Source organism: Panthera leo, chromosome B2 (assembly GCF_018350215.1).
Source record: "Panthera leo isolate Ple1 chromosome B2, P.leo_Ple1_pat1.1, whole genome shotgun sequence".
In the NCBI taxonomy this organism is placed as follows: Eukaryota; Metazoa; Chordata; class Mammalia; order Carnivora; family Felidae; genus Panthera; species Panthera leo.
In genome coordinates, this window is record NC_056683.1 from 46,133,060 (window position 1) to 46,146,893 (window position 13,834).

Genomic DNA, 13,834 nt, shown 5'->3' on the forward strand with positions numbered 1-13,834 from the left:
TCTGAAGCAGGCTCCAGGCTCTGAACTATTAACACAGAGCCCAATGCAGGGCTTGAACCCACAAACTGTGAGATCATGACCTGAGCCGAAGTTGGAGCTTTAGCCAACTGAGCCACCCAGGAGCCCCTGTCAGTTTTACTTTTAAATAAAAATGATATTCTGTGATATTCTGTGTGATATATATATATATATATATATATATATATATATATATATATTTCCTCTTTGATTCCTTCATTGACCCTTTGGTAGTATATATATATTTCGTCTTTGATTCCTTCATTGACCCTTTGGTAGTTAGTAACATATGATTTAGCCTACAAGTGTTTGTATTTCTTCTAGTTTTTTTCCTATAATCAATTTCTGATTTCATTGCATTATTGTCATAAAATATGCTTGATGTGATTTAAATCTTCTTAAATATATTGAGAATCGTTTCATGGTTAACATGTGGTCTCTTCTAGAGAATATTCCATGTTCACTTGAAAAGTAAAGAGCATATATATTGATCTTATCTTCAGCATACGAAAAATAAAATATATGGCATTTTGAGAAAAAGCTAAGTGCTACAAGAAATACCATTCCACCATTAATCTATAATCAATCTTGAGGTCTATTAATCAATAGATACACAAGGAGACCTAAGATGAGAAATGAACAGTTTCTCGTTAATTAACTTGCTAACTTAGGGCTCTTGAGATTCACTTTTTTTCTTTTATATTTGTTTGGGTGTTTGAATTTCTAGCATGTAGATGAAGCTAATAATTTTTATTGTAACATACATATTCTTTTTTGTCTGACTATTATTGGTAGGGCTCTAAGTTTAATGAGGAGATAAAAATAGAAGGTTTTGATAGGATCGGTCTGATAAAAAGCAGTAAAAAATAAGGCCAAGAATAAGGTCCTAAAGTTTAGAAAATTAGATTAATTTTAAGTCTATATAAGATGTACATGTGTATTTCTCTTAGAGAATGCTCAGATCGAACACAAACTGTAGATTCTCCCTTAAAACAATGTATAAAAAACACAAGACTGGTACACAGCACAAGTTTATACAGGTGGTTTTAATCCCATCTATCCAACAGATCATTTACCTTCTAATAATTTCCAAACATAATTTATATTGCCCTCTTTACAATTTTGCAGCAAAATTCATGGAAAATCTAGTCTGTTAGACTAAGACCAATAAAAGTCTAACTGTTGTATGAAATTGAAATAAAAATCATTTTCCTAAATAAAATAAGCCAGAAGAGGAAGACAATCTCATAGGCTAAAGAAATTCACAAAACTAACAAAATGTCTGTGTGAGGATCCTTTGAGAACCACTGGCTTATAGGGAGGGTTACTATGTGAGTCTCCATGTAATACATGAATGATTTTTAGTTTTATTTGTAAGGCAGGGAAACATACTTTGAAGCCAGTCTTAAGCAGAATTCCTACATGAGAAAGAGTTAAAAGGCAGAGTTCCTCCCTAATGGGAATAAAGGTCTAATCCACCTTTTTGCTCCTTCATTGTGCACAGCTGTCTACCCTCCCAATCAATATTATTGAACAGCATTGATATGCCAACTGGCGATGGTCTGCAAAACGTTGATCACTGTCTGACATGATGCACAGAATTTAAGGGTAATCATTTAGAAATTGTATAGCAATTGAAGAAAGTAACTTTATGCCTGTTAAATCTATTAATAACAAAGTGGGAATTGAATTTTGTGTCTTTTCATTTTTTCTAATTTGTTTTTATTGTATTTTACAAATGCATTGGCCAATGACTGATGGGGAAAAATAGTTTGCTCCTCACCCCCACATAATTGAGACGCATCCTCCTGGACAACAGCTGTGGCTGCATTTCAGAAAGAACTTCTAGATAGCTGGGAAGATGTAAAACTGTTGCTCTAGTGGTTTATGCAATTCAAATTTTCTTTATGTCAATGGGGACACAGATACGATATGTCTCTATGGATGTAGTTCCATTACTGTTAAAAATAAGTCCTAAAAAAAAGTACAGAGGCAAAAGCAACCTGTATTTTCCCCATCTCTTTTATATTTGTTGAGGGCTGAAGATTCTCCTCTTTCTCACATGTATCTAGAACTGGCCTTTCCCATCCCCATTTGATGTCTTACTCAGATCTCTGCTCACCAACAAGTTACCATATTCCATAATTAGTCTTCAATACTTACTATCTATGTAATTGGTTGTATATTCAAAACTGGTAAATAATTAGTCAGGTGGTTATAAGAAATCAGTAAATATCAAGTTACAAATGACAATGTGTTTACATTTCTATGAGCACTTTCCTTTTTAAAAAAAGAAATCTCAGCATTCTACAGTAGTGTATCTTTATTGGGACAACTTAGTAGGGTCTATAAACAATTAGGAATATGATATTAAGTGCCCTTAAATGACACCATCCTTAAATTCCCCCCATAGGCCTCTTTCCTTTCTCCCTACATTATGTTTAAATCTGCTTCTTCTTCTCTTTCTGCAAAAAGCATACCACCAGTAGTATTAGCAGATGTACTGCAAGGGATGTTCTCATTTTCTTTTCAAATGTAAGTGAGGGCATTAGGAAAAGTGTGCTATATATATTACAAAGGAAAATTCCAGGATGGTAGTTACTAACAAACTGGTATTTGGAGACTATAACACCAATCCTACATTACCTACATTATGTTGGAATGTCCCTGGGGTGCCAATAACATTTTAGAGTTTCTGGACTCTGAAGAAGTGTGTGGTGTGTGGGTGTGTGAGTGTGAGTGTGTGTGTTTGTGTGTGTGTGTGTGTGTGTGTGTGTGTGAGAGAGAGAGAGAGAGAGAGAGAGAGAGAGAGAGAGAGAGAGAAGGAAGAAGGAGGGAGGATGGAGGGAGAGGGAGAGAGAAACAAAATGCCAACTCCCAACATTTCACAGCTTTAGGGGATGTTTGGGCCTTTGGGACCCATATATTACATTACATTCATTAAATCCCAGAGGTTAAGAATTCCTTTTCTACACTACCGAAAGGAGGACAACGGCCTTGAGGAGATAATGCTATGGAAAAAGAAATTGTCATCTATTCAGAATACTTTTAAAATCAATAAACTGTAGATAAGTTGTCATTAATAACATACGCAAAAGACCCACAACCCTCCACAAAGTTTTATTGCTGAAGAAATTAGGCTATGATAAAAACAACTTTATAAATTGGTACCATTTAGCAGTAGTGATGGTAGGATGGATATAGGTAAATCCGTGTAAGAAAAGATGTGGTTTAGGAACATAGACTTTATGCTTGTAAATTACACCCCCCCCTTTTTTTTTCAATAAAAATAGGGACACCATGAAGAAATCCTTGTGCACTGATTAGCATGTCACTGACTGGATATAGCATCCCACTTTAATAAGCTTTATTGAGAGTGACACAAATAGAGCTCTGGGTAAAATGACATGCTGTATCTTCTAAGCTAGAGATTGAAAAGGAAGAACAAAGGATGGTATAATATAGAATGCTCACAACTTTATTTCTCTGTTTAAAAAGTGTATTATAGTATGGCTTCTGTGAATCCAGTAACCCACTGCTATATATTTTCATTCTATAAAATGCCCCATTGCTTCTGTAAGATCCAGTAAATGATAACAAAATTAAATCACTTCAGAATCCATAGGCCTGGAAGTCTCACACGGAAAAAGTTGCAAACATCTGCTGAAAGGTTAAGTCCCCTTTAAAGACTTACCTGTATATTCAGATATTTCAGAAAGAGATTTGAGAACTCTGTAATGTTGATTATTGGGTATGTGTGTCTGTCTGTGTGTATGTGTATTTAATATTGGATATTGATATATCAAGCTTAACAGGGTTAGCAGTATGCCAAAAATGGCGCCCAAAGTGAAGGGAACATATTGAGGTAGTGTCCAGGGGGAAAATAATGCATCTCTTCCCTATGGACTTTTCCACAGAAGATTCTATTATTTCCTGATATACTTTAGCTTGATCTCCATTATTTCATCAAAACAAGATGTAAATCATCCAATATTGACATATGTAATTTAAATTGTTACCTGAATGACAATTATACAAAATTCTAAAGTCCTTCTTCACTGTTATACCTAAAATCCATGCAAAAAATAAACCTTAACAAAATAATATAGGCTATTCAGGTAAGTAGCAAGTATTTCGTAGGAGTGCACCCTTCATAACTACCAATTTTTAATTTTCTCATAATAAACCTTAATTCTTTAAATTCTTCCCTTTTAACCTTATACTATTAAGGGTTCACCTTTATTTCCTTGTATCAAATATGTTTCAGTCTCATTAAAAATTATGATCATCTCTTTTTGATCTCTGCATACTGAATTTCTCAAAAGCTTAGTTCTGCCCTACTATCCTTTTTTTATATTCACTTTTTAAAATCTTTTCCAGTTGTATCTGTTACCATATCAATGTCAGCAATTCTATCATGAATATCTCCTATAAAGATCATTCAGTGAAGCCCAGATTTATACATCTAACCCCACTGGATGGTTTTATTTCACTAGAGAATATATTAACATCAGTATGTGGCAAAGTGAAACTCTGGTAATACTTCCAAAACTTGCTGACCCTTAGCCTCCTCAGTCTCAATGTCACCCTGTCTTTCCAGTGCATTGACCTGTTTCACTTTTATTCTCTTATACCTCCATCTAATCCAACAGGACATGCTGTTGAAATACCTTAAAAATAGACCCAGAATCATTTCCTACTTTTTACCATTTTACCATGAACCTTCTAGAGAGTGTCAACAATATCACTTACTTTAGTAACTCTGTTTCCTACATAATCTCTCTGATTTGCTTTTTAACTTTCTTTAATCTATTCCTCATAGAAGAGCCACTGTGTAGATTGTATTTTAACATAAAAGTTGTTTTTTAACATACAACTTGTATTTTAACATACAAGTCTTTCAACTTAAGGAAAAGGAGTGTTTTACCTAATCCATAGAAACAAACAGAGAAAGTCAACCAATATGGGGAGAGAGGAATATGCTCCAAAAGAAAGAACAAGAAAATAGCTCAGAAAAAGAACTAAATGAAACAGAGATGAGCAATATGCCTGAAAAATAATTTAAAGTAATGATCTTAAAGATACTTACTGGGCTAGAGAAAAGAATTCAAGAAATCAGTGAGACATTCAGTAAAGAGATAGAAAATATTATAAAGAACCATCAGAGTTGAAGATTACAATAACTAAAACAAAAACACACTAGAGAAAATCAACAGGAGATTAGAGGATGCAGAAGAAGATATCAGTGATCTGGAAGACAGGGTAATGGAAAACATACAAGCTAAACAACAAAAAGGGAAAAGAATTTAAAAATTGAGGATAGATTAAAAGATCTCTTAGACAACATCAAGTGGACAAACATTTGTATCATAGGGTGCCCCAGAAGAAGAGAGGTGTAGAAAACTTACTTGAAGAAATAATTGAAAACTCGCCTAACCTAGGGAGGGAAATAGACATCCAAATCCAAGAATCACAGAGACTTCCAAACAAGATGAACCAAGAAGATCCACACCATGGCACATAATAATAAAAATGTCAAAGGTTAAAAAAAAAGTCAAAGGTTAAATACAAAGAATCCTAAAAGCAGCAAGAGAGAAAAAAAAGTTACCTGCAAGAGAAACATAAGGTTACCAGCTGATTTTCCAGCAGAAATTTTGCAAGCCAGAAGGGGGTGGCATGATATATTCAAAGTTCTGAAAGAGGAAAAAACCTACAACCAAAAATATTCTACCTACCAAGGTTATCATTCAGATTTGAAGGAGAGATAGAGAATTCTCCAAACAAACAAAAGACAAAGGAGTTTATCACTACTAAACCATTCTTACAAGAAATTTTGAAGGGACTTCTTTAAGTACAAAAGAAATGGTCATATACATAAGAAAAAATATGAATAACATTTTTAAAAATATAACAACATATACATAAAACATGGAAAAGGGAGTAAGAATGGAAGAGTAGGAAAATAATAAAATAATTTCTATTTTTTTAAGTGTGTTTGAACGTAAGTGATCATCAAATGAATATGGACTCTATTTACTTATGGTATTATATATGAATGTCATGGTAACCACAAATCCAAAACCTACCTAGAGGCAAAAAAAGAGAGTGTGCACGTGCCAAACAAAAACTATTGATACTCATTGATTGCAAAGAAAGAGAGCAAGAGAAGAAGAAACAAAGAACTCCAAAAACAACCAGAAAACAAATGTAAAAAATCTAGGTAAGTACATACTTATCAAATATTATTCTAAATATAAGTGGTATAGATGCCCTAAGCAAAAGACACAGAGTGGTGAAATGAATAAATAAACAAAATCCATCTATGTACTATCTATGAGAGACTCACTTCAGACCTAAAGACAAATACTGACTGAAAGTGAAAACATGGAAAAACATTTGCCATGTAAATAAATGGAAGTGGAAAAAAAATATAGCCTGAGTAGCAATACTTACATCACACAGAAGACTTTAAAACAAAGACACTAACAGGGAGCCTGGGTGGCTTGGTTGGTTAAGCCTCCAACTTCAGCTCAAATCAGGATCTCACAGTTCATGAGTTCAAGCCCTGCATCAGGCTCTGTGCTGACAGTTCAGAGCCTGAAGCCTGCTTCGGATTCTGTCTCCCTCTCTCTCTGTCCCTCCCCTGCTCATGCTCTGTCTCTCTTTGTCTCAAAAATAAACACACATCTTAAAAATTAAAAAACAAAATCTAAGACACTAACAAGAGACAAAGAAGGATGTTACATATTGACAAAGAGATCAATCTAACAACAGGATATAATAATTGTAAATGTGAACCCAACACTAGATCACCTAAATACATAAAAAATATATTAACAGATATAAAGAGAGAAATTGATGATAATATAATATAATATAGTAGGTGACTCTAACAGTCTGCTTATCAATGGATAGATCATTCAGACAGAAAATCCATAAGGAAACATGTCTTTGAATGACACATTAAACCAGATAGACATGAAAGATATATATAGGATATTCCATACAAAAACATCAGCATACACATTGTTTTCCAGTGTACATGGAAAATTCTCCAGAAGAGATCACATATTAGGCCATAAAACAAGCTTCAATACATTTAAGAAGACAGAAATCATACCATGCACTTTTCTGTCCACAACAGTATAAAACTACAAATAAATCACAAGAAAAAAAACTGGAAAAAAACAAACAGATGGAAACTAAACCACATGATACTAAACAACCAATGGGTCAATGAAGCAATGAAAAAAAAATCCAAAAATACCTGGAGATAAATGAAAATGAAAAAAATGTGGTCACAAATTCCTGGGGCACAGTGAAAACAGTTCTAAGAAGAAAGTGTATAGCAATACAGGCCTACCACAAGAAATAAGAAAAGACTCACATAAACAATCTAACCTTATCTAAAAGAACTAGAAAAATAATAAAAAAAGCCTAAAGCTTGTAGAAGAAAATATATAATAAAGATCAGAGGAGAAATAAATGATGTAGAGAATAAAAAAAAAATGAAAGGAAAAAATCAATTAATCTAAGAGGTGGCTCTTTGAAAAGATAAACAAAATTGACAAACCCTTAGCCACACTCATCAAGAGAAAAAAAAAAGACCAAAATAAACAAAATCAGAAATGACAAAGGAAAAGTAACAACTGACACCACAGAATTATAAAGGATTATAAGAGAATACTATGAAAAATTATATGCCAACAAAATGGACAACTTAGGAGATATGGATACATTCTTAGAAACCTACAGTCTTCCAACACTGAACAAGGAAGAAATAGAAAATCTCAGCAGACTGATTACAAGTAATGAAAGTGAATCAGTAATTAAAAACAACCAAAAAATAAAAATCCAAGGTCAGGTGGATTCACAATTCAATTATACTAGACATTTAAAGAGGAGTTAATATTTTTTCTCTTCAAATCATTCCAAAAAATAAATGAATAAAAGTTTCCAAAAGCATTCTATGAGGCCAGCATTGCACCAAAGATACCACGAAAAATAATACCACAGGACAATGTCCTTGATAAACGTAGATGAAGAAATCCAAAATATTAGCAAATCATGTACCCAGAAATCCATAGCATTTCCATACACGAAAAATAAAGTCCAGAAAGAGAAATTTAAAAAACAACACCATTTATAACTGTACCAAAAAGAATAACTAGGAATAAACTTAACCAAAGAGGTGAAAGACTTGTACTCTGAAAACTATAAAACACTCAAAAAAGGGATTGAAGATGACACAAACATATGGAAAGATATTCCATGCTCATGGATTCAAATAATGTATTATCAAAATGTCCATATTACCCAAAGAAATCTATAGATTCAATGCAATCCCTATCAAAATACCAGTAGTATTTTTCACAAAACTAGAACAAGGAATACTAAAGTCTATACAGAATCACAGAAGACCCCAAATAGCCACAGCAATCCTGAGAAAGAAGAACAAATCTGGAGGTATTAGAATCCCAGATATCAAGATAAGCTACAAATCTGTAGTGATCAATAGAGTACCTACTGGTACAAAAACAGACACATAGATCAACAGAACAAGACAGAGGCCTCAGAAATAAACCCACATTTATATGGTCAATTAATCCCTGACAAAAGAAATAAGAATATGCAATGGAAAAACATAGTTGTTTTTTTTTTTAATAAATGGTGTTAAGAAAACGGGATAGCTGTATGTAAAAGAATGAAACTATTTTAACACCATACACAAAAATAAGCTCAAAATGGACTAAAGATCCACATAAATCCTAGAAGACAACACAGGTAGTAAGTTTTCTGACATTAGCCAAAGCAACATTCTTCCAGGTATGGCTCTAAAAACAATGGAAACAAAAGCAAAACAAAAACAAAAACAAACAAACAAAAAACCCACAAAAAACAAAACAAAACAAAAAAAACTATTGAGATTACATCAAAATAAAAGGCTTTTGCACAGCAAAGAAAGCCATCAAGAAAACAGAAAAATAATATACTGAATGAGTGAAGATAGTTGCAAATGATATATCTGATAATGGGTTAATATTCAAAATATATAATGAGCTCCTACAACTTAATACCAAAAAAAAAAAAACCTGCTTAAAAAATGGGCAGAGAACCTAAATAGAAATTTTTCCCAAAGGAGACATACAGATAGCCAGCAGATACATGAAAAGATACTCCTCACTGATCATCAGGGAAATGAAAATCAAAACCACAATGAGATATGAGATATCACCTTACACCTGTTAGAATGGCTAAAACCAAGAAGACAAAAAACAACAAAAGTTGGTGAGGATGTGTAGAAAAATAAATCATCATGCACTGCTGGTGAGAATTCAAGCTGGAGCAGCCACTGTGGAAAAGAGTATGGAGATTCCCCAAAAATCTAAAGTAGAAAAATCAATATAATCTGATAATTCTATTGAAAATTTCTATTCTATACTATTGGGTATTTGCCCAGGGAAAACAAAAACACTAACTCAAAAAGATACATGCACCCCTCTGTTTATTGTAGCATTATTTACAATAACCAAGAAATGTAAACAACCTGCGTCCCTCAATAGATGAATGGACAAAGAAAATGTGGTACATATAAACAATGGAATATTACGCAGCCATAAACAAGGATGAGATCATGGAATTTAAGACAACATGGATGGACCAGAGAGTATTATGGTAAGTGAAATAAGTCAGACTGAAAAAGACAAATACCATATGATCCCACTTGTGAATGGAATATAAAAATAAAACAAAAAACAAAAAGCAGGATCAGAACTATAAGTACAGAGAACAAACTGATGGTTGCCAGTGGGGAGGGGTTTGGGGGTTCTACAAAATGGGTGAAGGGGAGAAAGAGATATAGGCCTTCAGTTATGGAATGAGTAAGCATAGGAATAAAATGCACAGTGTAAGAAATACAGTCAGTGAGAGGAGCCAAAATGGCGGAACAGCCTGGAAGTTTTTTGTGTATCTTGTGTCTGTAAAATACAGCCAGACCAATGCTAAACCATCCTGCACACCTAGAAAGCTGATGTGAGGATTAATGCAACAATCCGCACAATGTGAAACCAAAGAATTCAGCAGGTATGCAGCATGGAGAGGTGAACTTGGGGAGAGAGAAGCTGCAGAGGGCAGGGAGCCACTTTTCCTTGTGGAGAGAGGATGGAGATGCGGGAGGAGAATACAGGGAAAGCATCCCTCCCCAAAAGCAGCTGGAGAGAAAGTGGAAAATTGGAAAAAGCCACAGAGACTGAAAAAAAAGGGAGGAAGGAGAAAGGAGAGGGTTTAAATTCCATTAAGACTGTAAACGGGGGAGCGCAGAGTCAGAAACTCTGCAGATGGATAACTGGCAGTGCTCTGGTGGGAAGGGTGAATCCCCAGGAGCAGAGTGGGGTCTGGGAGCTTCTCGGGCCACAGGGGGAAAAGTGGTTCCACTGATGGAAGGACATTTGGTAGAGGCTCTGAGGTCACCTGGGCCCAGCAGACCCCCAGAGAATGGCCACATTCGCTGGTGCTGGAGCAAGGGGGTAAAGCCTGGTGCCAGATGTGTGTTGTGATTTTCCATAATCCCTGAGGCGCTGCTGCTACACTGTCTCGCAAACTTTTTCTGGGGAGGGCTGGCACCTGGCCACAGTCTCTGGGCATTGGCAGCAGCACAGTCCTGTGAACATTCCTGAGTGCAGCTGGCACCCAGCCATTGCTTGGTGAGACCCTCTTTCAGAGGGTCAGAATGGGTCAAAGCAGCAGTCCCTCAGAAGTGAGGGGTCGGGAAACACAGCCACATCTGATATAAAACACATGAGGGAGGAGTTGCCTAGCAACCTGACAGCTTAGTCACAGACAGTGTAAAAGCGGGGAATGGATGGAAGCTGGAGACAAAGGACAGGTGCATGACTGCTGATCAGGGACAATAGAGTTCAATACTAGGGACTGGGTAGCTGGGTGATGCCATTTTCACCACTCCCGCACATGCGCATAGGCACCTACAAGCACCACAACAATCCACCCTAATAGGCTAGCAGCGCCATTTAGTGGAGAATGGAGCCATTATACTAAGCCCCGCCCAACTGGGCCAACCTACACTCTTCAAGAACACAAGTCTCACCACCTGTTTTGTTTATAGACTATAAAACGCTTCATAGTTTGAGTTCTAAGGGAAAACGAAGTAATTTCAGTCATATTTCAGTCTGTTAGCCAGTCCATCTATTCAATTTTCTTTCTTTTTTTTCTTTCTCTCTTTAATTTATTTTCTTTTTCTTGAATACAAAAAGAAAAAATTCATTTTTATTTTCAGTTTTTATTAAAAATATTTTTTATTTTTTTCTACTATATTTTTTACTTTGGTGTAAATTTTTCAAATTCTATTTTACTTCCATCATTTCATTTTAGTCTATTTCAGTGTATTCATTTTTCAAATTTTCAAACGATTTCCTTTTTTCCCCACCTTTTTTCTCTATCAAGCCACTTTCAACACCCAGACAAAAATACACCTAGGATCTAGCATCACTTATTCCATTTGTGTGTATGTATGTGCGTGTATGTGTGTGTGTGTGTGTGTGTGTGTTTCTTTTTAATTTTTTAATTTTAATATTTTTTAATTTTAATTTTTTTCTACCTCATTAATTCCTTTTCTCCCTTCAAAATGATGAAACAAAGGAATTCACCCCAAAAGAAAGACCAGGAAGAAACGACAGCCAGGGACTTAAACAACACAGATACAAGCAAGATGTCTCAACCAGAATTTAGAATCACAATAATAAGAATATTAGCTGGAGTCAAAAATAGATTAGATTCCCTTTCTGTGGAGATAAAAGAAGTAAAAAATAGAATGAAATTAAAAATTCTATAACTGAGCTGCAATCTCGAATGGATGCTGCGGCAGCAAGGATGGATGAGGCAGAACAGAGAATCAATGATATAGAGGACAAACTTATGGAGAATAATGAAGCAGAAAAAAAGAGGGAGATTAAGGATTAAGAGCATGATTTAAGAATTAGAGAAATTAGTGACTCATTAAAAAGGAACGACATCAGAATCATAGGGGTTGCAGAAGAGGAAGAGAGAGAAATAGGGGTAGAAGGGTTATGTGAGCAAATCATAGTGGAAAACTTGCCTAACCTGTAGAAAAAGACACAGATATCAAAATCCAGGGAGCACAGAGGACTCCCATTAGATTCAACCAAAACCAACCATCAACAAGGCATATCATATTTCAATTCACTAAATACTCAGGCAAGGAGATATGAAAGCAGCAAGGGAAAACAGTCCCTAACCTACAAGGGAAGAGAGATCAGGTTTGCAGCAGACCTCTCCACAGAAACTTGGCAGGCCAGAGAGGAGTGGCAGGATATATTCAATGTGCTGAATCAGAAAAATATGCAGCCAAGAATTCTTTATCCAGCAAGGCTGTCCTTTAAAATAGAAGGAGAGATAAAAAGTTTCCAAGACAAACAAAAATTAAAGGAGTTTGTGACCACTAAACCAGTCCTGCAAGAAATTTTAAGGGGGACGCTCTGAGGGGAGAAAAGATGAATGAATGAATGAATGAATGAATGAATAAATCCCAAAAGCAACAAAGATTAGAAAGGACCAGAGAACATCATGAGAAACTCCAACTCTACAAGCAACATAATGGCAATAAATTCATATCTTTCAGTACTCACTCTAAATGTCAGTGGACTAAATGCTCCAATCAAAAGACATAGGGAAACAGAATGGATAAGAAAACAAGATCCAATCTATATGCTGTTTACAAGAGACCCACATTAGACATAAAGACACCTTCAGATTGAAAGTAAGGGGATAGTGAACCAGCTATCATGCTAATGGTCAACAAAAGAAAGCCGGAGTAGCCATACTTATATCAGACAATCTAGACTTTAAAATAAAGACTGTATCAAGAGATGAAGAAGGGCATCATATCATAATTAAGGGGTCTATCCACCAAGAAGACATAACAGTTGTAAACGTTTATGTGCCAAATGTCAGAGTACCCAAATATATGTCAATTAATCACAAACATAAAGAAACTCATTGATAGTAATACCATAATAGTAGAAGACTTCAAAACCCCACTCACAGCAATGGACAGATCATCTAATCAAAAAACCAACAAGGAAACAATGGCTTGGAATGACACACTGGACCAGATGGACTTAACAGATATATTCAGAACATTTCATACTAAAGTAGTAGGATACCCATTCTTCTCCGGTGCACATGGAACATTCTCCAGAATACACCACATACTGGGACACAAATCAGCCATCAGCAAGTACAAAAATATTGAGATCATACCATGCATATTTTCAGACCACAATGCTATGAAACTCAAAATCAACCACAAGAAAAAAATTGGAAAAGTAACAAATATTTGGAGACTAAAGAACATCCTACTAAAGAATGAACGGGCCAACCAAGAAGTTAAACAGGAAATGAAAAAGTATATGGAAGCCAATGAAAATGGTAACACCACAGACCAAAACTTCTGGGATGCAACACAGGTGGTCATAAGAGGAAAAGTATATAGCAATCCAGGCCTTCCTAAAGAAGGAAGAAAGATCTCAGATACACAACCTAACCTTATACCTTAAAGATCTGGAAAATGAACAGCAAATAAAACCCAAAACAAGCAGAAGACAGGAAATAATAAAGATTAGAGCAGAAATTAATGCTATCGAAACCAAAAAACAGTAGAACAGATCAATGAAACCAGAAGTTGGTTCTTTGAAAGAATTAAAAAAAATTGATAAACCCCTAGTCAGTTTGATCAAAAAGAAAAAGGAGAGGACCCAAACAAATAAAATCAAGAATGAAA